Genomic DNA, 24,644 nt, shown 5'->3' on the forward strand with positions numbered 1-24,644 from the left:
TTCCCAAGTATACTTTTATTAATTACATTCAATTAGACAAAACATTCCTTAAATTATGCAAAAGTAAAAAAAAGCACCTTAATTCCCGAATGACCACTTGTGTTTTTGTTTTGTTTTTGTTGTTTTCTGTCCATAATGCCCTCCTTTTTCGAATTAATGTAATAAACACTTAGGATGTTTGTTTTTTTATGTATAGAAATAATTGTTCAATAAGGTAGAAACAAATAAAAATAAATAAATATGTGACAGTACTGTTTGCTCCAGACTGAACTTAAAGAACAATGAATATGTAAATAATAAAGAATATATGATTTTCACCCCGCTTGCCTCTTTACTGTATAGACCCCAGTCCGGTGCATATGTTGATTTATATTGTATGTACAGTACAGTGGGGGAGCCAGTAATTCACCGATTCTTCAGGCATCCAAATCACGCGAGATAAGAACGTCATGTACTAGCTTTGTGATATATAGTTTAAGAATAAATATATCTGCAAAGATGTTTTAATGCAGTGTCCACAGCAAAAACCTACATGACAAATCATTCCTTAGAAATTAATCTTCATTGAACTTTTTTATTGATTCAAAATCTACCAAAAAAGTAACTCTATCACCTGTATTTGCTGTGGTTTAATTATTTTAATGTACCTGATTTCTTAAACAAAGAATGGTATGCTTTTATTTGTGTATTAAACTATAATAGCATTTGTAAACTTTACTATCATGCAAGACTATAATATAATCTGGAATCCTTAGGGATGTCTATCTCCTCTATTTGTTTTTTCTGCTTTTTTAAACTATATTAGTCGGGCCGTACGACTTAAAATATACTGCACAAGTTGCAGGGGGTAGGTCATTCCTATACAAAAGGTGATTTTCGGGATGATGATTTCCAAGTTAATCATACTGTATGTGTTCATGTGTCCTCTTTGTCGGCCCCATTGCACCCTCTAGAGGACATTTGGAGGTAATGCACACTGGTGCATTTTCATGAGAGGAAGTATAATCATTTTACAACAAAGCTTATAATTGAACAAAAGGGGTTTATATGATTTGTGTACAGGTCGAATGGCAAACTGTTAAGGGGTGAGAATATAATCTGTGGTTTAAAATGCAAATATCTGTTTTGTCAATCTGCAGCTAAGTAAAAGTAGTCATTGTGCAGATCGGTCCATTTCAGAATAATATATATGATATGTTTTATAATTATTGATCATTAAAGTGTTCTCAAAGCTGGTAAAGGTGCAGATAGTTTGAATGAGTTTGTATACTGCAGGGTAGCTTGTGAATTTACTCCAGGTGGAACTAAAGTCTGATTTAAGAGTTGATTATATTTCACATCATTAATCCACATCTGTAAAGTAACTAAAGATAGTGGAGCCAAAGTACACCATTTACCTCTGAATTGTAGTGGAGTAGAAGTACAAAGTAACACAAAATTGAAATACTCAAGTAAAGTACCTCAAATGTACAAATGTGATTGAGTAAATGTACTGAGTTACTTAGCATCAGTGGATTTTGAGTGCAGGACTTGTTCTTGTAACAGAGTATTCCTACTCCCTTGTACTTCTACTAGTACAGACCTGAGTACTTCTACTTGAGTACAGACCTGAGTACTTCTACATGAGTACAGACCTGAGTACTTCTACTTGAGTACAGACCTGAGTACTTTTACTTGAGTACAGACCTCAGTACTTTTACTTGAGTAAAGACCTGAGTACTTCTACTTGAGTACTTCTACATGAGTACAGACCTGAATACTTCTACTTGAGTACAGATCTGAGTACTTCTACTTGAGTACATATCTGAGTAGGCCTACTTCTACTTGAGTACAGATCTGAGTACTTCTACTTGAGTACAGACCTGAGTACTTCTACTTGAGTACAGACCTGAGTACTTCTACATGAGTACAGACCTGAGTACTTCTACTTGAGTACAGACCTGAGTACTTTTACTTGAGTACAGACCTCAGTACTTTTACTTGAGTACAGACCTGAGTACTTCTACTTGAGTACATATCTGAGTAAGCCTACTTCTACTTGAGTACAGATCTGAGTACTTCTACTTGAGTACAGACCTGAGTACTTCTACATGAGTACAGACCTGAGTACTTCTACTTGAGTACAGACCTGAGTACTTTTACTTGAGTACAGACCTCAGTACTTTTACTTGAGTAAAGACCTGAGTACTTCTACTTGAGTACTTCTACATGAGTACAGACCTGAATACTTCTACTTGAGTACAGATCTGAGTACTTCTACTTGAGTACATATCTGAGTAGGCCTACTTCTACTTGAGTACAGATCTGAGTACTTCTACTTGAGTACAGACCTGAGTACTTCTACTTGAGTACAGACCTGAGTACTTCTACATGAGTACAGACCTGAGTACTTCTACTTGAGTACAGACCTGAGTACTTTTACTTGAGTACAGACCTCAGTACTTTTACTTGAGTAAAGACCTGAGTACTTCTACTTGAGTACAGATCTGAGTACTTCTACTTGAGTACATATCTGAGTAAGCCTACTTCTACTTGAGTACAGATCTGAGTACTTCTACTTGAGTACAGACCTGAGTACTTCTACATGAGTACAGACCTGAATACTTCTACTTGAGTACAGACCTGAGTACTTCTACTTGAGTACAGATCTGAGTACTTCTACTTGAGTACAGACCTGAGTACTTCTACATGAGTACAGACCTGAATACTTCTACTTGTGTACAGATCTGAGTACTTCTACTAGTACAGATTTGAGTACACAGCAGTACACGGATCCTCCACAGAGCGACACCGCCCCGCTGCAGGGTGGAGTTTCAGCTGCACTGCAGAGAGCGGATAGGGAGGGGAACTAAGAACAAGTCGCTATCTGGCTTTTCCCCTTGCTGAAAAAAATCTATCAGGAATAACCGAAACAACTTCAACAATTTTTATTTTTTGCGTTCCAAAGTCCAAGGGAACGCCGGCGGGAGTGGACTCACGCGCTCAGGTCAGACTTTCTAACTTTGAAAAGTTTCCACCATTGTAGCAAGAAGTCCTTGACGTCACCACAGACTCGAGCGAGAAATCTTCCTAAAAGTGCTCAGACTCAGGCCTGCTGCTGTACAGACGGGCTTCAAACCGCTGTGTGTGTGAAGAGGCAGTTAGGAGACGACGTGCTGTCCATTATCAAGCGCCACACACACAGAGGGACAAATATGCGTTTCCTCCACACATGAATGTCCTGTGGGCTCTCACTGTTCATCAGAAACATGCAGTGTTGTGTTCACGTTTCCGTCTGGTGTTTTCTCTATGAGGTCTCTGTGTGTTTCTTCAGAGGGGGAAGAAGTGTAGGAATACTCTGTTACAAGCAAAAGTCCCCCAACCCATTTGTTAGTCATGTACAAAAGTATTCAAAGTATACTTACAGTACCAAAAGTAGAAGTACTTATTATGGAAATTGGCCCATTTCCTTATTATATATGATATGTTTTGATTATAATGATTGATGCATTAAAGTGTTATCAAAGCTGGTAAAGGTGCAGCTAGTTTTAATGACTTTGTATACTGCAGGGTAGCTTGTGAATTCACTCCAGGTGGAACTAAAGTCTGATTTAACACTTGATTATATGTCACAACTAGTAACAAAAGGTACAATATAATTGTAGTGGAGTAGAAGTCCAAAGTAACAAAACATTGAAATACTCAAGTAAAGTACACGTATCTCCACATTGCAGTTCTTGAGTACATGTACTTCCCACCTCTGGTTTTCTTCACCATTCAGAAATGTGCTCTCTCTGTCAGAGTTCCCTGTGTTAAAGGGGTGATTGTCTGGAGACCACCTCCACACTGCTCCCTTTCTGACCCACAGCAGCTCCACAACCCTCATTGTGTCAAAGCAGCTAATGTGAACTTCTGTCACTTCTCTCCTGTATTCCTGCTCTCTCAAAGCTGGGCGTGTTGCTAGCAGAAGAGCAGCAGAGAAAATGTAGCCTCAGGGTGTAAATTCTTACACCACTGTGATGTGGTGTGCGACAGAGTGGAGGAATTTGTATAGAGACGTGTTTACTTTGAGCAATAAACTTGTGTCAGTAGCAGGCTATAAGGCAGGCTAGTATCTGAAAACATGCCAGAAACGACAGTGAGTCCGCTGGTGGAGATTGTGAGGCCTAATGGCAGTCTTTCCTCAGTGTGGCAGGGTGTGCTACATGTTGGCACATGATAGGACTACTCCATGCAACACAAGCACACATGTCCACAAATTCTATTGTAATTGTGGCCAAAAAAAACAACACCAGGAGTTTAAATGCAGAAGTGGAAGAAGTACTCAGATCTTGTACTTGAGTAAAAGTAGAAGTACCAGAGTGTAGGAATACTCTGTCACAAGTAAAAGCCCTGCATTGCACATGTTAGTCAAGTGAAAGTATAAAAGTATTGGCATCAAAATGTACTTGAAGTAGCAAAAGTCAAAGTACTGATTATGCAGATTGACCCATTTTCTGATATTATATATTAAATTACTGGATTTGAATAATTGATGATGATTACTACAAAATAGTGTACCCATATAACTGTAGTATTGTTACAGTGTAAAAGAGGGAGGTGAGACCTCCCGCTGTCAGAGAAGAGTCTTTAGAGAAGATATGTGTTTATTGTGTTATCCCTTTGTTTTCCTACTACTTCTCTAATGTGCTCAAAATGTTATATGGAATAATATGAGTTATGTATTACGCATGTTATAATCTGTTGATCCAGTTCTTAGTGTCATTTAAAAACAAAGAAGATGTTATGTTATGGATAAACAAGTGATTATAGTTTTACTTCAGTGAGTTCAACTGTGGGCTGTTCCTCAGTCGGACAGAAGTATAAATGGAAAAAATACAAGATATGTTGATAAAGACTGAATTATTTTTGATTTACTGAAGCAAGTTTTAAGACTAATCCACAGAAGGTCACCAAAAACAAATTAATCTGAGTTCCAGAAATGCTAAATAATAAAAAAAAATCTAAGACAAATTCGCAAAAGGGAGGAAAAATAAAAAAATAAGGTGGAGTAATTTAAAGGAAAGAGGAACTTTAGTGTACCCGAACATTGGTCATTATTATTCATAGGAGATTTTGTTGTTGCAGTTGTTGGCTTGGTGTCCCTTCTCCGTCAGTCACTTCCTGTGTTAAATGCTGGGAGGGGTGGAGAACTTTGGTTTGTCCCAAAATGTTGATGCAGATGACCAGAGGATGAATTCATTCTGTAAATACAGTATGGTGATGGAACAATCATTCCTCTTGTGCCACAATCAGGCTACAATTGTTAGTTTTACACACAAAATGCATCCCTGTTATTCATGTGTGTAGAGGGACACAGTGTCATACAACAAGGCACTGCATTTTCAATCTTGTAGTCCTAATGACTTCCTAAATTATATTTCATGCCTCTCCGGTACCCAGTTTGTCCAACACAGTCCCCTGTTATGTTTCAGCAAAGTGATGTTTTTGGCTTGAGTTCACACTAATGAAAACTACTGAGGACATTTGTGCTTCCGAAAGGTTTCACTTCTTACATTTAGAGATTTATCTCGTCAGAACTTCTCCACACAAATGATCTAAAAGGATGTGACCTGCTCTTTTGTGAAGGAGTTGGTTTAGAAACTGAGCGTTGGGTTAATAGGTTTGATAAAAGTAATGAGAGAAAAAAGGCTCTATATTAAACAACAGAGGTCATCTTGTACTCGGACTACGTTGACCGGGAGAACAAAACAGTATCTGATTCAGCTTAGGTGACATTGACATTGATTGAGCACATTGTAAGTCTACTTTAATTAATCCGAGTCGCAGGTCGGAGCGTTGAGTTTTTAGGTTGGCAAAAGTGGAGGGAAGTCTTTAATATAGAGTAGGCTTCTCCTTTTTTAGGGTGGCTATCTTGAGCAGAAGGGGTTAACTGTTGTCAGCAGATTCTTTGTAGATTCTCTGTAGCTAATAAAAAGGAACAAAAACTTAAAAGAAACTCGACACCAGTTGAAAATCTTGTTAAGGGCTTAAACTGATACACAGAATCCATGCTCTGTTTCAGAGTAAAACATACAAGTCATATCACAGATAACACGTCGTCCATACAATTTATATATCTCATTTCTGGTAGTCCAGCCTCCAAAGGGGATAAACCCTTTTTATTTTAATGACCTCAGTGGTCTTTCCTTTAGCACACCCTGGAACGTAATTAAAAGCAGATTTCATCAACAAACATGTTGCAATACGTCTCATATAGTCATAGTGGACAGTCAGGCTATGTTCAAATCAAACTTTTCCTGTGACTCCAAACAGCCACACTTGTGTTTAAAGTTAATCTATAGGGAAAGTACATTGACGCCTTTAATAAGTAAGTCTTTCAGATGCACTGTGAGGCTGAATAGTATAATTTACCAGACTGCTAATCCACCCCTAGCCTCACATATCCTTTAGAGTAAAAGCTCTGTTGGAAAGGTGTCAGCGTTTTGTGTCACGGCCCACTCGCACTCCAGTTAAGGAAACCTGCTTTTCATTCCTGAGAGCTGCAGAGACCTGGCTGTAGTGTTTTCACTCAGCCATATTTGGTCAAGACAACATGTGCTGTCACTCCTCCAGCACAAGAAATGATTTGTTTTAGACTTGAGCCAATTCCCAAGTGTGTGTCAGATGCCTGTGGAGTTCAGTCAGCGCAGTGAGAAGTCTCCACGGATAAAAGCACACAATCTTAAAAGATCATAGGAAGCAGTGAGGTTGTTAGGGGAAATGAGATGCAAGATGTTTGTGATGTTTGACCTGATTATTTTCCTCCCTGCTATTAGCCAAGCTTTAGTTTGAGATTATATCGGCACTTATGCATGAATATTCAAGTTCCTATGAACCTGGGTGAATAATTTTGACCTACCAGCACCACTGACATGTTGAAGAGCATTTTATTTATTCACACAGTAACTGGTTATGGTGAAAAACAAGCATTAAATATATTTTTCCAACAAAAGATCGGAGCAGGAGTCCTAAAATACGGAAATGAGTCAGCATTGTAGCACTTTAGGCTTCCTCGTCTCAAACATGTTTTTGGTTGGATGCCTACATTTAGATCTGTTGTTAATACAAGCTTGCAAGATGTTTTACATGTTGTTCAATCATTAAATACCCCATTAGTGAATGTCTAAGGCTTTTATGTGACCTAAAAAAGGCTAAATGAGACTCCTGAACGTCATCATGCCAAACATTAGCCGCCTTTAGCTTAGCGGTGGTGCGACCGTACTGTAGTTTGTTTATAGCGTAACGTTTTATACTTCTGGCGTCTGCATTATGCTTGAACTATTATAAAGTGGTGTTAATACATGGCGATGATCCTCCTGAACTAAATATGCAAGTATCATGTTTGCCACAGATATTGTTTTCTGCAATATTCCCAAATCCAATGGAAATAGGTTTTGTCAAGGGAGCCTTTGTGATGCTAACTTCAGGTCTGCATGAAAACACGTCATCACTGCATCTCTCTGTTGGGCGTCCCTTTGATATAGAGTAAGCAGCTGCTTGTTTGCTCACAATAAAGCCATAGTGTAACAGGGTGCCAGTCAGTGGGCATTGGGAAGGCAAGAGTAGCCAAGTGTCTATGATATTCAACGACTGGAATGAGTTTGAGCATTGACTGCTGCAATAGACAGCTTAATGTTGCAGGAGGTGATGTTATATACCTAAAATGTGCGCATTAGCTACATGCTACTAAGGAGGTCCAGTGTCTGAAGTCTGGGCTCTGTGATCTCCTTTTTATTTATTATTTCCAATGTCATTTCAATTATTTCTGGCTTCTACACATAATTTAAAGATAACACCATATAAGGAAAGATAGTCACTGTTCATCCAACTGTTCAAGGGGAACATGTGATGTGGTGAACAATATAGACATTTCCACTCCATGGTACACAATAATGGTAGTTTGTTAAAAGATAAGGAATGATACAGTACAATAACCAATTGCATGTCAGTGTTTTTCAATTTCCACGTTCAAATCAATGCAAATAAAAACAGGATATTGCAAAGAGTATGTACTTGTATTCCTCACAACCTTGTTTTTACTTGACTTCCTCCGAGTTCTCAAATTGTAGATGAGATGTTATCTTCCCTTTGCCACAGAATTGCTCCGTCCTCACATTCCTGTACTCCGTAGGGATTGGCTGCATTTAGTTCTTGTGCTGGCTGCCAGTGACATAAGGCTGAATAAAGCCTCTCTTCTTTCTTCTCCTCCTCTTTCTCCCTGTCTCTGTGCTCTGAAGCTGGTATTCCAGAGGAATGCACAGTCGAATTCCTCTGCAGGGCTGGAGACAGCGGAGCAGCGATACAGTCTGCTGCTCATGTTGCCTGGCTAAATGTGTACCTCATTTTAGGGATACAGAATGACCTGGGGCCAGATGCAGGACACCTATGTGTGGATTCATAGCTAAAACTGTGTAAGCCCAGGAGACAGAAATACATGCACATCATTTTTTTCTCCACAATGTTTTTATTTTTATTTTTTAAACAATACAAAAATAAGAGATGCTTCCTCTTGATATTACAAGGTAATCATTTGAAAACATTATGCATTGAAGAAAAGTCACACCGTCTTAGACCCCATTTACACGGGAACGCAAACGCAAACGAAACGAAACGCAAACAAACCGAATTCGATATCAAAAAAGTCTTCCGTTCACACGGATACGGCTCAATAAACATGTCCCTTCACACGAGACCGCTCGACCCGCTGGAGACGCTGTAGTACATATGCCGGGCCTGTAAGTGGCGCTGTACTTCCGCCACAAAATACACCAAAAGCAGCGAAGAAGACCCCCCGAGCATGGTTGCCATGGTTGCCTGGTTGCCCTTCTGTTTATTCTCCGCGGTGGATTTAGCAACATGTAGTTCATGTAGTTCTCCATGTCCACTTGTTGCTGATGGTTGTGGTAGAGGAGCTGTAGATGTTGCACTAACATCTGTAGCATGGTCAGTAGCAATAGCAGTAGCAGTAGCTACTGACCATGCTACAGCAGTGTGCAGCAGAGGTGGGGAGAGGTGGGGCTATGGCTTCATCGTTATCAGGAAAATGATCGTATAGGACGTACACACGGACCCGTTTGGCCCCCCAGAGCGTTCCGTCCGCAGATCAATCCACCTTGGGACCTGTTATCGTTATAGGGGTCCGTTTCCGCGGTTCCGTTACGGCCTCGTGTGAACGAACGGGCTATACGAAGGAGAAAAGTAGCGGATACAACCCGCTTCGTTCCCGTGTAAACAGCACCTTAGTAACTGCACCAGCACTGCATCTATTCATCCTCTTGACCATTAGATACACTCAGATCCTTTGTTTACATAATCAATGAAGGGCCTCAATACGTTCTCAAACACATGCTGTCTAGACCTTAATATATTAGATGTCTTCTGCAATGGGAGGCCTGACCGCATCCGTCTCAACCAATGAGTGACGCTTGGTCTGACTGTGAGCAATACAGGTTTTGGCGTAGAGCAAGTTGAGGTCTATAAATGTTTGCTCATGTTATAATATATAAACCCAATAGAAAAAACTTTGGATCTAGTCAAATCTGTTTTGAAACAATCTTCTCTATTGTACCTCGTACCTCTTTGTTGTATCGGTATAAATCAACCGGGGTTACATCATGGAGCATCATCTCCAACAGGTAGCCATAAATAGATGTAGAAACGCTGATTAACATCCGTTTGCATTTGGATATTTGTGCCGGCTCCACCACCCTTTATTCCTGTCTATGAGAAGGACAGCTAAGCAGAAGGGCAATGTCACATTGTGTTGCATCATCAAGAGAAGCTGTCATTATCACGTGCGACCATTACTCATGACTGTGGCTATTTATTGCGACCACACCACTCAATCATCATGGTGTAATCTCTACACCTGAACACCACACAGGATTTGTTACAATTCGGTAAGATACAGGATTTAATAAGGTTAGACTGAATCAAAGCTACTTTTTATACAGTTGTGCAAGGATGACGTTTTTTCGCAGGCCTAACCAGAAGTTAACTTTGCAAGGGACAAAAAAGCAACGGGATTTTTCAAACTAGTATTGCAGAACACAAGATGATTGGCAAACAAATGTTTATGATGATGCACTCCTTTGTGCAGCAGTCAATACTAAAAGTATATATTTATATATTTTTAAGTTTAGTCACATGAAAATGAACATTGCCCTCAGTGATTGTAATATTAATGTCTCTTCTCTTGTTTCTTGTCCCCCTTTTCGGACATTTGAGTACTAATGTTTTGTTCTGAGATCAGCATTTATTGAGGTAAGTATTGATAGCTACCTACTTACCTTTAGACACTTTTAACACATAGGATGTCAAAGTAACAAAGACAAGGATCCCTGTGAAACTAACTCGGGGAACTGGTAATGTTGGGATGTAGAACTCTTGTTGTTGATGCACACAACACAAAGATCATACAAGTGCCACACATTTAAAGCAGCTTGGACAGGATGTGTTCAGCTGGTGATCACAAAACAAAGCTTCATTGCAGGGATGTGTTTCCTCACCACCCACCATGTGCCATGTGATCCATAAATCAATCCCCGGCTCGCGCTGAGCTGTAGGAACTATAAAAAAACCGACTGCCTCAGAACCGTCCTCCATTCAAAGTAGAAATCCCAATATACCGTTATAGATACATTGCCGGATAAAAAGTTAACAATCCCTAACCAGTTCTATCACCAAAAGAAAAAGGTTGCTTGGTCTAATTACCAAAATCTTGTCGTTTCTTGTTTGACTGTTATTACACCTGAAGGATTGTCCCTCACTATGTAAAGTATGCCTCTGTTACGAAACATCCCTTCTGTTATTGTATTAAATTCATGAACATTGTATAAGATGCACATCAGAAAAAAAAGAGGACAATAGGCGCTTTCACACCGGAGTACTTTTCCCCGTACTTTTCCCTTTTAGTTCCGATAGTTCCTGGGATTTTGCGTTCACACCAAAAAGAGAACTTAGTTCATGAGAACTTTTCCCCCCTTTTTAGTCCCTGCTAGAGAGGTGGTACTTTCCTGGGGAGAAAAAAGTTCCAATTTCTGATTGGCTGGGCGAATTGCAAACGACACCCGTAAAACTCGGAAAGGTTTTTGTGAAGCCGCCATTTTATTTGCTTGCATTAGCATTATTAGCATTAGCCCAGCGCACCAACGGAGAGAGACTAACTTATGGCAACACAAAAAAAATATGGGAGCGGTGAAGTGATGAGGAGATGTCGGCGCTTCTGGCGATTTACTCCCCAACTCCGGGGACTTCCGGCCGGGGACTTCGGGTGGCAGTATACGCCGTGAAGTTGTTTGCGGCCTGCCAGTAAACCCAAAGCAGAAGAAGTGACGTCGGCGGCTCCCTCAGAGACTTATTCCGGTGTGAACACAATTTACTAGATAGTTCCAGGAAATAAAAGTTCCGGGAACTATTCCTGGGAAAAGTACTTGGTGTGAAAGCGCCTATTGTATACCGTTCCCTTATTGCAAAATGTCTACTACTCCCTGTAACTGAAAGTATATTTCATTGCAACTGGTGAAATGTCCTCAACTGTCTTCTAAATAGAAAACGAACAATCCCAAAGTGAGCTTTTGAAAACATGGTGGCAGCCCTCTTTCTAAAATAGGCACAGCACAGTGGGCTGAGTAACCCAAAGACACCACATGATGTTGTTTTGGGATCACAAGTCGGATGGTTGGACAGAAGAGATGAGCTCTCCCTCTCAGCAGTGCTGTAGAGATATACGTTGTAACAAGATGTCAGCGGTTAAACCCAGTACTCGGTTCCTTTAGCTTGTGTAGAGAGTTTATTTTAGGAAGCTTTGCAATTGCTTTAGATTTGATTTGATTTGATTGTTCAAAAGTGACTTAATGAATAAGCAGGATATGTGCAGAGCTGTAGAGAGATCTGAAGTATTAGTTACTACATTTCTCTCGTTGTATATGAAATTGAACGGGGATTGTTGGCCTAGTCTACATCTCCCGCTTTGATGGATGAGGAGATAGAAAACAACGCTCTCTTGAAAATGTATGCACAGTTTAAGCTGACAAACACATCTTCCATGATATCTAATGAAAAGCTACTGCGGTTTTATATGATCAAAGCGTGTTTTACACCTCTTTGAGATGAATACTGGGGGTTTAATAAGGAGTGAGCTATTCTTGTATAATTCAATAGGTCAGCATGGCAGCCCCATCATGTTGTTGACTCTTCGACAGCAGGTAAACACAGCTGCATGTAACAGATGAGTGTGATGGATTAAGGTGTGCCAGGTATAGTGAGCCCTGTAATAAGTATACACTCCTGTTATCTATTTCAGGAGCAGCAACTGTGTCTGCTCAACTTTGACACGTATGTGGAAAGACTTCCTTTGGCAGCAGAGTGGTGCCAAAGGGGAAGCTGACTCACCAAATGTTATTTACTCACAAATAGAGGTATTGTTAAAGCTATATTTTTGTAGAAAAATGCAGCGATAATGTGGTTTTGTCGGTTAACCTGGAAGTTAGCATCGCTATAGGGTCCCTCCACAAACAGCAATGGGGATATTCCCATTGGATTTTAGAATATTGCAGAAATACCAAAGACATGTTTTGTTCAGCAGGATAATCTCCATCTATTAACACAACTTTGAGGATTTTGTTTTCAAGCAAATGCAAAAATTAGGAGTAGCTAACGTTAGGCTATAAACAAACACCATCACAGTGGCATCACCACCGCTAAGCTAAAGGTGGCTAACGTTGCCGAATGATGTTTAGTGGTTTCATTTAGACACTTGTTTGCAACCGCTGTTTTTATCACGAATAGAAGTTCGTACATTCACAAGTGGGATATTTACAGATGTATGTTATGTCGGAGAACACAACATGTAAATCTCTTGAGCTTGTGTTAACCACAGATCCAATTTCAGACACATAACCACAAACACGCTAAAAGCAGACATTGAATTCAAGACGTGGGAAAAAGTAAAAATAATAACACATTTACAGGTATTAGGACTCATTCCTGCAGTACTATTTAGCAGTCTTTATAGGCCTGCAGAAGAAGCAGTGCACATATGGGAAAGTGACTGTTCTAAGTCTTTAGTATGATGCCACTTGTTGTGTTGATGGTGGTGCAGTGTGCTGTGACGGTGCAGCAGGGCAGATATGGACGCCTCCATCACACAGGATGTTCGGGTGCAGCAGAGAACCGAGACCTTAGTGTGTGCGCCGCAGTGTGTGTGAACTCGTGGTCAGCTGTTGTGCACTACATCTTGTTTTACTTCTGCAACACCGCCTTACAGACAACACCTCTATACTTTTAGTGGAGGGAGTAACAAGCGCTATTGGCCTTTTTAATCTCTTGAAGGTACACAGAGATATAGGGATACAACTAATAGCTTTCTATGTTAGAGAATTATTTTAAGAGAAATGCAGGATTTTTAGATATGTTACATTATTAAGGAAAGTCCTTCCATTCCTGGTAAGTCACTGCAGTGCTGGGAATCACTTGGGATACCTTGGTGTGTGTGAAACATGCAGTGACTGTATCAACACTGTGTAGTGGATAAAGTTCATGTCACAGACGCGTGTTAAATACTGCTCTGATGTGCTGAACCTCCACACTGTTTGCTAACGGCACACTTTGGCACACCATTGACTCATGTCCTTCTCCTTCCACTGCTGCCAGACTGTGATGGTGATATTATGTTATTGTGATTAGATGGCACTCATGACTTTGGGAAGGTGGTGTACTGACCATTTAACCAAAGCCACGATACAACCTTACCTTTCAAATGCTATTCTGAGAAGTCTTCATCCTCCTCCCTCACTGAAGATAGCACCAGGTGGCAGCTTGGATTTAGAGTAATGTGGTTTAACTGTGAAAAAAGTGCATCAAAATGAAAGTTTTTACATAATTCTTTTGCCATATTTTGGAGTAACAGGACAGTGGTGAAATGAGGTGAGAGGAGGATTAAAATAAAGCGGATGAAATACAGATGAGGAGACAAACGCCTATGTGGACAGTGGATTTAAAAAGTGACGTTTACCTGCGATAGCTGTGGCAGTGTGTGCTCAAGAGTAATGGATCCCCTCAACTCTTCCTGTAGAGGACCTGGGAGTCAAATAGTTGTAACATTGACTTTCATGGCAACAGTGTGAATTCAATATATCTAATATTCTTCTTGGCCTAACCTAATTTCAGGTTAGTAGGCGGAGGGGAGGAGTGTGTGGAAGAGAAACTCACTCAAGGGAACACAGGGATTTTAGGCTTTGCAGACCATTGACACCTATATAATACACTATAGGGAAGGGAAAACCAAAAAAGTATTTTAGGGCCTCTTCAAATATTTTCATTGTTAACAAATTTGATGATTATATTCCCACATTTTACTAAAGCCAGTGAGAATATCAACATATTACTTGGTCTGTTGGGGCAACACATGTTCTCTAATATTCTGAAACTGCACTGTACTGTAAGCTTCAGGCACTGTGGCATAGTACAGACTTTTTGGCAGAGGATCTACTTTACCACACGCTGTACTTATCAGCCCAGTCGAATAGATGTGCTAGACATTTTTCCGCTCTGCCATATTAAGATAAGAAGGCATTGTAGTATTCCTCTGGTTGTAAACGGACAGTTCCCCCAACACACGGCTGGACTGACGGACATGAGATAGAGTATCTGCCTGCTGACAGGACAGGATGACCGTTGCCTGCTGTCACTTCACTCTGGAAGTCTGTGAACTGACAGGAAGTGAAGTCCGCTAACTAAGCTCTCCAAGCACTGATGATGCAGCCGCTAGCAGACTGTGTTTGATGCTTAATCTACATTTAGACGTTTGTTACTGAACACATCTTGACTTGTCATTTAGCAAAAACAGCATGTGCACTTACTTATAATGATGGCTCAGTTTCATTTAAAGGACTTTTTTTAATTTATTTTTTTAAATGTAGGTCTTCTTTCTGCTCATGCATTGTAAGGTTAATGCTGAAATTGGGTCAATAATAACACACATTGCAGTCAGACGAAACAAAGGACCGCTGGTGCTGGAGAACTGAAATTGAATGCACCCAATGTTCAGGTTTTTAGTTACACCTGCCTGTGTTTGCCCCGATAAATATTACAATTCTTCTCTTTTGGTCAAATTAAGAAAGGTATCCCTCCCAGTGTGGTTTTGACGTGTGTTGAAATGTCATCCAAACTAGAGAAATCTTCAGAATCAGAAATCCTTTTATTGTCCCACAGTAAATGTACATTGTTACAACAATAGGTTGGCAGTATATATATATATATATATATATATAGAGACAAAAGTAAAACACTATTAAGTAAAAAGGCAGGCATGCACATAATAATACAAATACAAATGTAATAATGTGCATTCAAGGTAGAAAAAGACAAGTAGCAGTGCTATAAAAAAATAAGTGCAACAGCCAGATAACAGTAGTAAAAGTATATATTGCATAGAGTTGTTTTAGCTATTTTTGTTTAAGCACAACACAATATGTAGAAGACAGAAATAATAATCATAAAAGAGTTCAGTATTATTGCACAACAGTGGTGTCAGTCTGTGTTGCTGTGTGTGGTGGTCTACCATCTTTATGAACACTGTTACTGTGTGTATGTGTGTGTGTGTGTAGACATCCAGGTCGTGACCCCATGTGACCCATATACACACACGCTGTTAGCGGAAGTTGAAAGCCTCCCACGGGTGATAATATCGGCTGGCATGTTGCTGTCAGATTCTCACGAAGTCAGACATATTCTCACCAGCCTCAGAAGTGCTTTGTGGGTTGACCTTTAGTTTACAGTTTGTATTAAAGTCCTGTTCACCTCAGACATACTGAAACACAAAAAGCTAAACAGTATTTTTAAGCTAAAATAACTTAAGAACCAGCTAGTTGCTCAGTTTTTTTAATTCTTCACTAATCAAGAGGTTCAGTTATACCCTCCCCACGCACCAAGGTTTGAAGAGTGAAGTGAATGGACTCGGGTCTACATCAGGCTTTTCTTAACCTGCTAAGCCCGAGAGGACCCTAATCCGGGTCCTGCGGGTAGTTTTTTCACGAAACTGTGTCTCAGGGCTTCTTAATATTTAAAAACCTATTAATATGTCATACTCACTTAACGGTTAGAAACTCAGCTAACTGAAGATATGAACCATTTTTACCGAAACAAAGCACAAGTCTCACAAGAAGCTATAAGAACATATATGAGACCATGCAACTGTCCTGAGGCACATGTAGAAACAGATACATGGCTTTTTGGAGAATTAGAAAGTCCAATGCATGCTGGGAAAAATCAGGCAACACTGTTTTTAATCAGCACGTACTTTGCATACGTTTTTTAAAATGGTTGGTCAAGCAAAATGTCATTTTTCCAACAGCCAGTTATAATACCTGTTTCAGGTCTGAGTAGGAAAATTACATTTAATATCAAATAGGAAAATCTTGTCGTTTCCATGTCCCATGCAGAGAGGCCTTCTGGTATGCAATCTACTGCACATACATTTTTCAAAATTGTGAATAAAGTTTGCATTCAATTTCATAGACCCAAACATGATGCATCAACGTTGGCATGCTATTAAGCCACATAAATTGGCCTACAGTATGTCCAGCTACCTGACATCTTTTCTGTACTCCAAGCACTGTTTCCACCAGACCAGGGCTGAGAGGGCGTCCACCCTCATATTCAGCTCGGGACGCCCTGAATTTTGACTTGAGCCGTCCCTTATAGATACTGTCTTTTTACGTTAGTGAGCCGGATCATTTGGCTCGGCTCTCTTAAAGCGCCGGCTGTTTCGGCTCCCAAACGGCTCTTCATGTTACCACAGTTTACCACGGAGCCTCAGTTTCGCCGCTGCGAGGCTCTGGTGCTCGCAGCTCACGCGCGTGCTCCACTAGCACCGCTCATCGCGTCCAAATCGCGCACGTTCCGTGTTGTCCTGTAGCTTGCACCGCCGATGTCGGGGAAATTATCTTCAATACTCCAAAAAGAATCCCACCAGACTCCTTTGCCCCTCCAACAGAGGGATGTCCTTGTCCTTTTTCCTTTTCGTTATTTCAAGCGATGAAAACTCTCGATCTTCTCTCGAATTATTAATATTTTTGGACGCCCTCGGCTCGAATTCAGGGCGTCCCGAGCTGAATAAGGGCGTCAAATGACGGCAAGACGCCCCCCTGGCGGAAACGCTGGGTCCAAGCTCATCAGTTATTCTTCAGCTACAACGACGTGTGCCAAAATGTGTTTGAAAACCTAAATTAATATGAGTGCATGATCAAAATTCTCAAGGGGCCAGATTTGGGTCCCTTGAGTTTAACATGTGTTCTGAATACACTACAGCATTTTCTATTGGAAAAAAAGGAAATCCCTATGTGGGTTAGGGTTAGCGTTAGGGGTGGTTGTTTTACATTGTACATGCTTATTCATAGTGATGTGCACAAATAAACACATCTTTCATACAAGTCTTTTCAGTGTCCGTTGTGTACTGGGTAATCATGTTGAACATCTGAGTGGTCATGAATCTGAGACTTTTCCCACTGGCCGCCCTCTCTCTGTACGGCTAAACCAGCTGATGATGCTCAAGTCTCAGGACGAGTCGTAGCACGCTGTTACTCTGACAAACTGAGAGCGTAATGTTCATCATCCCCAGAGTTTTGTCTTTTTTTTCGTTGCGGTGCAGACACACACTCACTCAATCCTGGGCTGTTAAATCCTACTTAGATTAGAGGAATTATAACAAAGTGTACACAGTTGCAAAAGTCTTTTATTTATTGAAAGAACAAAACTTTATAAAAAACCACCAAAGCGTTTAAAGCCAGTAATATTTTTGAAACAAATACAAGCACATCGGCTGCCAAACAACTAACCAGTGAAGTAATATCTTTATTTATTGTATAATTATACGTGATGACAGGTTATGCATTTAAGAGATGTTTCATGGGGCAGTCGAATGTGTACGGTGTGTACTATAAAAGCCCTGAGACACATTACATTACACTTGTTAGACGCTTTTATCCAAAGCGACTTACATACTCAATACTGTGGGCAATCCCCACAGGAGCCATTTGGGGTGAAGGGTCTTCAGGGACACAACGACATGCTGACTGCAGTGGGGTTTGAACCTTTGCCCCCCTGATCCGAACACCAACACACTATTCCACTGCGCCACACGCCTCCCACACAGATATCACAGAACAAGGCGAGATACTGTGAAAAGAGTCACTACTTATTTACACACATTGAAGCATTGAGTGGTGCTTTTCATTGAAACTCTGCCTCACTGAAGTTCTCCAGGGTTTTCCCAGCCGTACTGATGGTGATTGGCTGCTGTGGACTTCAGTGGACTCTTCCTCATTTCTTAGTAATTGCTGTTGTGACTCAGCACTTCTTCTTTCAGTCGGGGTGGAGTGGGGAGCATTTGCAGAACAAGACTTCAGACTTTCTCTCAGTCCTTGGCTTGGTACTAATGACCTAATACTAAGCAAACTGGAAGTGGCAAACGGTGAAATATGTCTATTTTTAAAAGTAATTATACTGAAATGCAACCAATGTGACATACAGACCTGAATAAGCTTTATATGAGTCACCTCTTATCTTCCCTTAAGCCAAACAAAGTGTCCTTACATTCACCGCAGACAGGATACATTGCTCCCAGCTGAATCATAGCTGCAGTATACAGATAGTTGAAATGCCCTTTTATGGCATCGAAAGGCGTTTTTGCAACAGGAAATGACCTCGGTTCATGTGAGTAAGATCTCACAAGAACCATGTCTCAGCAGAGTGTGTGTGTGTGTGTGTGTGTGTGTGTGTGTGTGTGTGTGTGTGTGTGTGTTGTGTGTGTGTGTGTGTGTGTGTGTGTGTGTGTGTGTGTGTGTGTGTGTGTGTGTGGTGTGTGTGTGTGTGTGTGTGTGTGTGTGTGTGTGTGTGTGTGTGTGTGTGTGTGTGTGTGTGTGTGTGTGTGTGTGTGTGGTGTGTGTGTGTGTGTGTGTGTGTGTGTGTGTGTGTGTGTGTGTGTGTGTGTGTGTGTGTGTGGTGTGTGTGTGTGTGTGTGTGTGTGTGTGTGTGTGTGTGTGTGTGTGTGTGTGTGTGTGTGTGTGTGTGTGTGTGTGTGTGTGTGTGTGGGGGGATGAAGCCCCTGACAGTTAGAGTAACTGCACAGAATGAACTCGGAGCCCTGCTGTGTATCGGCATGTTACAGCCAGGGGCCTGAAGTGTGTTCAGACACGTTGGTGGACCATTAAAATATTTGCAAGAGCTGACATAGCTTGACTTGTATCAGAGCTTCTGAATTGTAATACTTTTGGGCAATTTTTGAGGAGACATTTAATGTTTTCTTGAACTTTATTGGAATTTCTGAACATATATATAATAATATATCATTATCCCAGTGATAAGGCATGGAGGCGACTGTGGCTCAGGGGGGTAATGGCGCATTTCCACTACACGGTCGGCCTCGGCCACACTCGGTACGGCTCGGTACGGCTTGGCCGCGTTGGGCCTTAACAGGGCCGACTCACTTCATGCTGCGCTTCCATTACAGTTTAGGAACTGGGGTAGTTACTATAGTAACGCAGTGTAGGCGGAGCCGTGACGTCATCTTCAATGAGAAATCCAGAAACACAACACAGCCGTTAGCTGTGAGCACTCAGAGCTCACAGCTCCTTATATATGTTCAGAAACTAGACAAAAGTTAAACAAGTACACACCACAGACTGCCTGTGTCATGGTGAATACAGTCGCTGCTTTATTTATGTCTGTATAGGCCGTTGTTGTGAGTGTGGACGGTCGGGGCATATACTGCGTTAGCTTAGCCAATCTCCATCTAGAAAAACACGAATTTTAAAAGGTGTTTCGCCTGCCGTCTGTCTGCAGACTTGACAAAGCATTAATTCATGGTTTTTACTAACCGGTATCAGTATGTTGTTACTTCGGCATCATTTTGAAACGTGTATTACAATTAAATCACGGTCAAATATGTCCATCTTGTTGTAGTTCTAGCCCTCTTGCCAGCGCTCCTCTCTCTAGTTTAGCATACTCAGCCCGACTCAGCCCTGTTTGTTGGCCCCGATAGAACCACAATTTTCTAGGGCCAGAAAAGAGGGGAAAAAGTGGCCCCGCGCCGTGCCGCGCCGGAACGAGGCCTAGTGGAAGCACAACCAAAAAAGGGGACGGCACGACACGGCACGCTTAAAGCGAGCTACGCGCTGCAATGGAAATGCGCCATTAGTGAGCGTCCACCAATCTAGGGGGGGTGATTCAATCCCCAGGTTGAGAAAGATACCAAAAAAATCTCATGCAAAAAAGTCATGTGCTACTCAACCGATCACATGACTGTAAGTAAGTCACTTTAGTTCAGGGGTCTCAAACTAATTTCAGTTCAGGGGCCACATACAGCTGATGTCAATGGGGTCGTATAAGTAAAATCATATCATAATAACCTTTTAGATAACCACAACTTGTTTTAGTGCAAATAAGTACATTCTGAAAATCAAATGAACTATCTTTTTACAAATACAAGTATTTTACATTCATGTGTGTAGTAATCCTATCACACCACCATAACAACTAAAGTGGGAACTAGTAAGGAAGAAGTTATCCCTCTGCCGTGTAAATGTATATTAATTAAACTTACAAAAATACATAAAAGTTGTGAAATGTGCAGTTATTTAATCTTCTCTGTAATTCGTACACTTTGGAGGCTCCCCTGCTTTAGATAAATATGCCTGCTAAATGAAATGTAGTTAATGATGGCAAGACTCTGGAGGGTCTGATTTTTGTGTTATGATTGGTCAGAGAGCATGTGTCATACTGTATGTCAGTAAATGATTGTAACTTGGTCTGTTTCCCTTTCTTTAGCCAGAGGAAAAGAGAAAGCCAGAGCTCAGCATCTGACGGGCAGGAGGGCTGTCACTGAACACCGCTTTACATCAGGTAACACTGCTTTCTACTTTAAATACTCGAAATTGGGTATTAATACTTTCAAAGTGAGCAGCATACAAGCAGCTGTATCCACATTGAAAGTAGGTTTCAATGTGAGTTAGGGCTGTGCAATATTTACATTTTGAATCAATAATATGAAACTAGACCATGTCGTTCCTCTTGCTTATCGTAACATCATAAGTGTGGTCTTTTCCTTGTTTTGAGAGGCTGCATTACAGTGTGGGGATTTCATTTTCTGAAATGACTCATCAAAACCACATTACAGATGACATGTTCTACATATTCTCTCTATGAAAATATATTGGAAAGAACCAGCGGTCAACCAAACAATATTGTCGCAATATCAGTATCGAAGTTATTTGGTCCAGAATATTGTGATATATGATTTTCTCCATATTACTATATATATATGTCACATATACATATCTTGTGTCAAAAACTCTTCAGTGTAAATGCATTGACTATCTACAACAAAAATGTCAAATGTCACTTATTGAAGTATAATAACAAACCTAAGAGCAAGTTCCCCTTCATGGATCTTGTGTCAATCTTTAGGAACGGACAGATAAAAAGGCATTTTGTCTCTTGGTGTATGAAACTACATTACCCAGCATTCACTTTGATAGCTGTGTTATCCTGAGATCTGATCCCCTCCCTGCTACATCCGCCTGTCATCAAGCAGGGAGCAGAACAAGGAGGAGGAACTGATAGTGAGACAGTGTTGGCAGGATGTGGGGGGGGGGAGAGGGGGGTCTGTGTTGTGACATCCAATCCCTGAGAGCCGTGAGGCCGACACATGCTGCTGTTTCCTCACTGCACGCTGTCACTCTGCAGCCAACGGGTCATTTCCCATCCCATATCATATATATGAAATTACCAGGAGGTGGAAGAAGTACTCAGATATTGTACTTGAGTAAAAGTAGAAGTACTCAGATATTGTACTTGAGTAAAAGTAGAAGTACTCAGATCTTGTACTTGAGTAAAAGTAGAAGTACTCAGATATTGTACTTGGGTAAAAGTAGAAGTACTCAGATCTTGTACTTGGGTAGAAGTACTCAGATATTGTACTTGGGTAAAAGTAGAAGTACTCGGATATTGTACTTGAGTAAAAGTAGAAGTACTCAGATATTGTAGGAATACTCTGTTACAGTAAAAGTCCTGCATTCAAAATGTTACTCAAGTAAAAGTAGAAAAGTATTTGTCAAATCAAAGTCAACTTTATTGTGAATATTTCAGTTTGTGTGTACAGACAGAGGGATCGAAATACCGTTTCCCACAATCCCGAATACAAAAACAAATATATATAAAAATATACATATATATATATATATATATATATATATACACATACAAAAAATATACATATTTTTATCAAAAGACACATTTTATACATATGCACACATTAAGACCTAAATAAAAGCAATCAATATATATAAAATAATCATTAATAAATAATAATAATTCATTAGCGTCAAAATATAGTGAAAGTAGCGACAGTAAAAGTAGTCATTGTGCAGATTGGTCCATTTCAGAATAATATATATGATATGTTTTCTAATGATTGATCATGAAAGTGTTCTCAAAGCTGGTAAAGGTGCAGCTAGTTTGAATGACTTTGTATACTGCAGGGTAGCTTGTGAATTTACTCCAGGTGGAACTAAAGTCTGATTTAACACTTGATTATATTTCACATCATTCATCCAGATCTGTAAAGTAACTAAAGGCGTTAAATACATGTAGTGGAGTAAAAGTACACCATTTACCTCTGAACTGTAGTGGAGTAGAAGAACTAAGTAGCATACAATTAAAATACTCAAGTAAAGTATCTAAAAATGTTACTTAAGTACAGTACTTGAGTAAATGTACTTACTTCCCACCTCTGGAAAGAACTATTTGTTAGTCATGCATTTAAAGTTTAACTTGTGTAAGAACAGGAAATCTTCTCTATTGAGAAGCAGCCATAGTTACAGTATTTCTATGACAGATACAACAACATGTTTTTGACAGTAATTAGAATATCTGCTGTAAACATGCCGTGTTTCCTGTCTGGGTTTCTCTGAGGCTTCTGGTTTCTTGTGTTTGTGTAAAAATAACTTGAGTTCCTCATTTTAATGTCCGCTTCTCTTTCTCGTCGTCCCTTTTGTGCTCGGCTTGGCCATCACTCACTTAAATAAAGTCAACTTGGGGGTTTATGCTGGTTTTGACCCCACCTGGGACACCTGCTACCTGTGCCCTTATGTTTGTTACCCCACCATATCTCCAAAACCCTATAAACCCGGGTTGAACCAGTTGCCATCAGAGCCCTATTTGAAGTCCCATTCCCAAAATATAAAACAGAGCTGATAGCGTCTATGACTCTCTGTCACCAGACGCTGCATACATACTTCCTGCTCCCCCCTTTCATTACTCATGGATGATAAAGAAATAGGTGTACTGTAATGTGAGGGGTTCATCTGATAAATATAGACATGTGGTCTTTTTTATTTATGCTGGGGAATTACAATCCCAGTGACACACCTTCATGTCAGATTTTAAAATAGGGTTGGGGGGTAGGGCTGCACGATTTGGGGAAATAATCTAATTGAGATTTTTCTGACAGATATTGTGATTCGATTTGTTATTTTTTATATAAAATATTTGTTTTTAAGCGACCCAACGGAGGTTTATTGTAAAATACGGCCATATCTCCGGCTAGGAAGGTCGTATCAACGTGCTCCCGTCTCTAGCACCCCCGCAGCCCGAGCTACGAGTGAAAGAACTAAACTTACAGGAAACTTCCGTTGGGTTGCTTTAAAGTCAAGCTTCAGTTTCAGATTCACCCTGTAATATAACATGTGATGGAGCATTACTAACCTGACTCAGATGCTTTGTTTCACCAAAGCATCTAGGAAAGCTCCATTGGAAGCCATTTGGAAAGGGCAGGCACTTTCAAAAATACTTGGCAGGTGATTTGATCAATCTGTCTATCACCTTCTATCATGGGCCACTTCTGATTGGTTAACAATGGCTGGTACATGTGGAGCACAGCACTTCTGATTGGTGTAGATGACTGACACACAAGAAGAATAAATCGATGAATCGTTCAGCCCTATTGGGGGGGGGGGGGTTTCTGGTTTGATGCGCTGAATTTTTTGATGTTGCAATTTGAGTGGTGGCCTAGCTGTTGTGTATCTATTTTAAATGTATTTTCTCTGTTTTGTTATTATTATTGTTTTTCATAAAATATGTTCATGCTACTGTTAATTAGATTAAATTACATTCGATATACTCATTGATCCCACATTAAGAAATTGTTTTGTTACAGCAGCTGAACTAGAAACCTCACTGAATCAAACAAATAGAAGTGATTTAACGTAAATTAAATCACATAAAACAAGTTGTAAAAACGTGTGTGTGTGTGTGTGTGTGTGTGTGTGTGTGTGTGTGTGTGTGTGTGTGTGTGTGTGTGTGTGTGTGTGTGTGTGTGTGTGTGTGTGTGTGTGTGTGTGTGTGTGTGTGTGTGTGTGTGTGTGTGTGTGTGTGTGTGTGTGTGTGTGTGTTGTGTGTGGTGTGTGTGTGTGTGTGTGTGTGTGTGTGTGTGTGTGTGTGTGTGTGTGTGTGTGTGTGTGTGTGTGTGTGTGTGTGTGTGTGTGTGTGTGTGTGTGTGTGTGTGTGTGTGTGTGTGTGTGTGTGTGTGTGTGTGTGTGTGTGTGTGTGTGTGTGTGTGTGTGTGT

At 40.5% G+C, this 24,644-nt stretch overlaps 1 protein-coding gene across 1 annotated transcript in view; it reads left to right on the forward strand.

Annotated features, from left to right (window-relative positions):
- The first annotated feature begins 2,828 nt into the window (after nucleotides 1-2,828).
- The window catches only part of tln1 (talin 1), a 78,513-nt gene continuing 56,697 nt past the window's right edge, over nucleotides 2,829-24,644 (forward strand). The window contains exons 1-2 of the mRNA XM_034125779.1: nucleotides 2,829-2,986; nucleotides 20,848-20,922. The gene's annotated coding sequence lies outside the window, so the exon portion shown is untranslated. The remainder of the gene's footprint in view (nucleotides 2,987-20,847; nucleotides 20,923-24,644) is intronic.

Source organism: Trematomus bernacchii, unplaced genomic scaffold (genome assembly GCF_902827165.1).
Source record: "Trematomus bernacchii unplaced genomic scaffold, fTreBer1.1, whole genome shotgun sequence".
NCBI classification, from domain to species: Eukaryota; Metazoa; Chordata; class Actinopteri; order Perciformes; family Nototheniidae; genus Trematomus; species Trematomus bernacchii.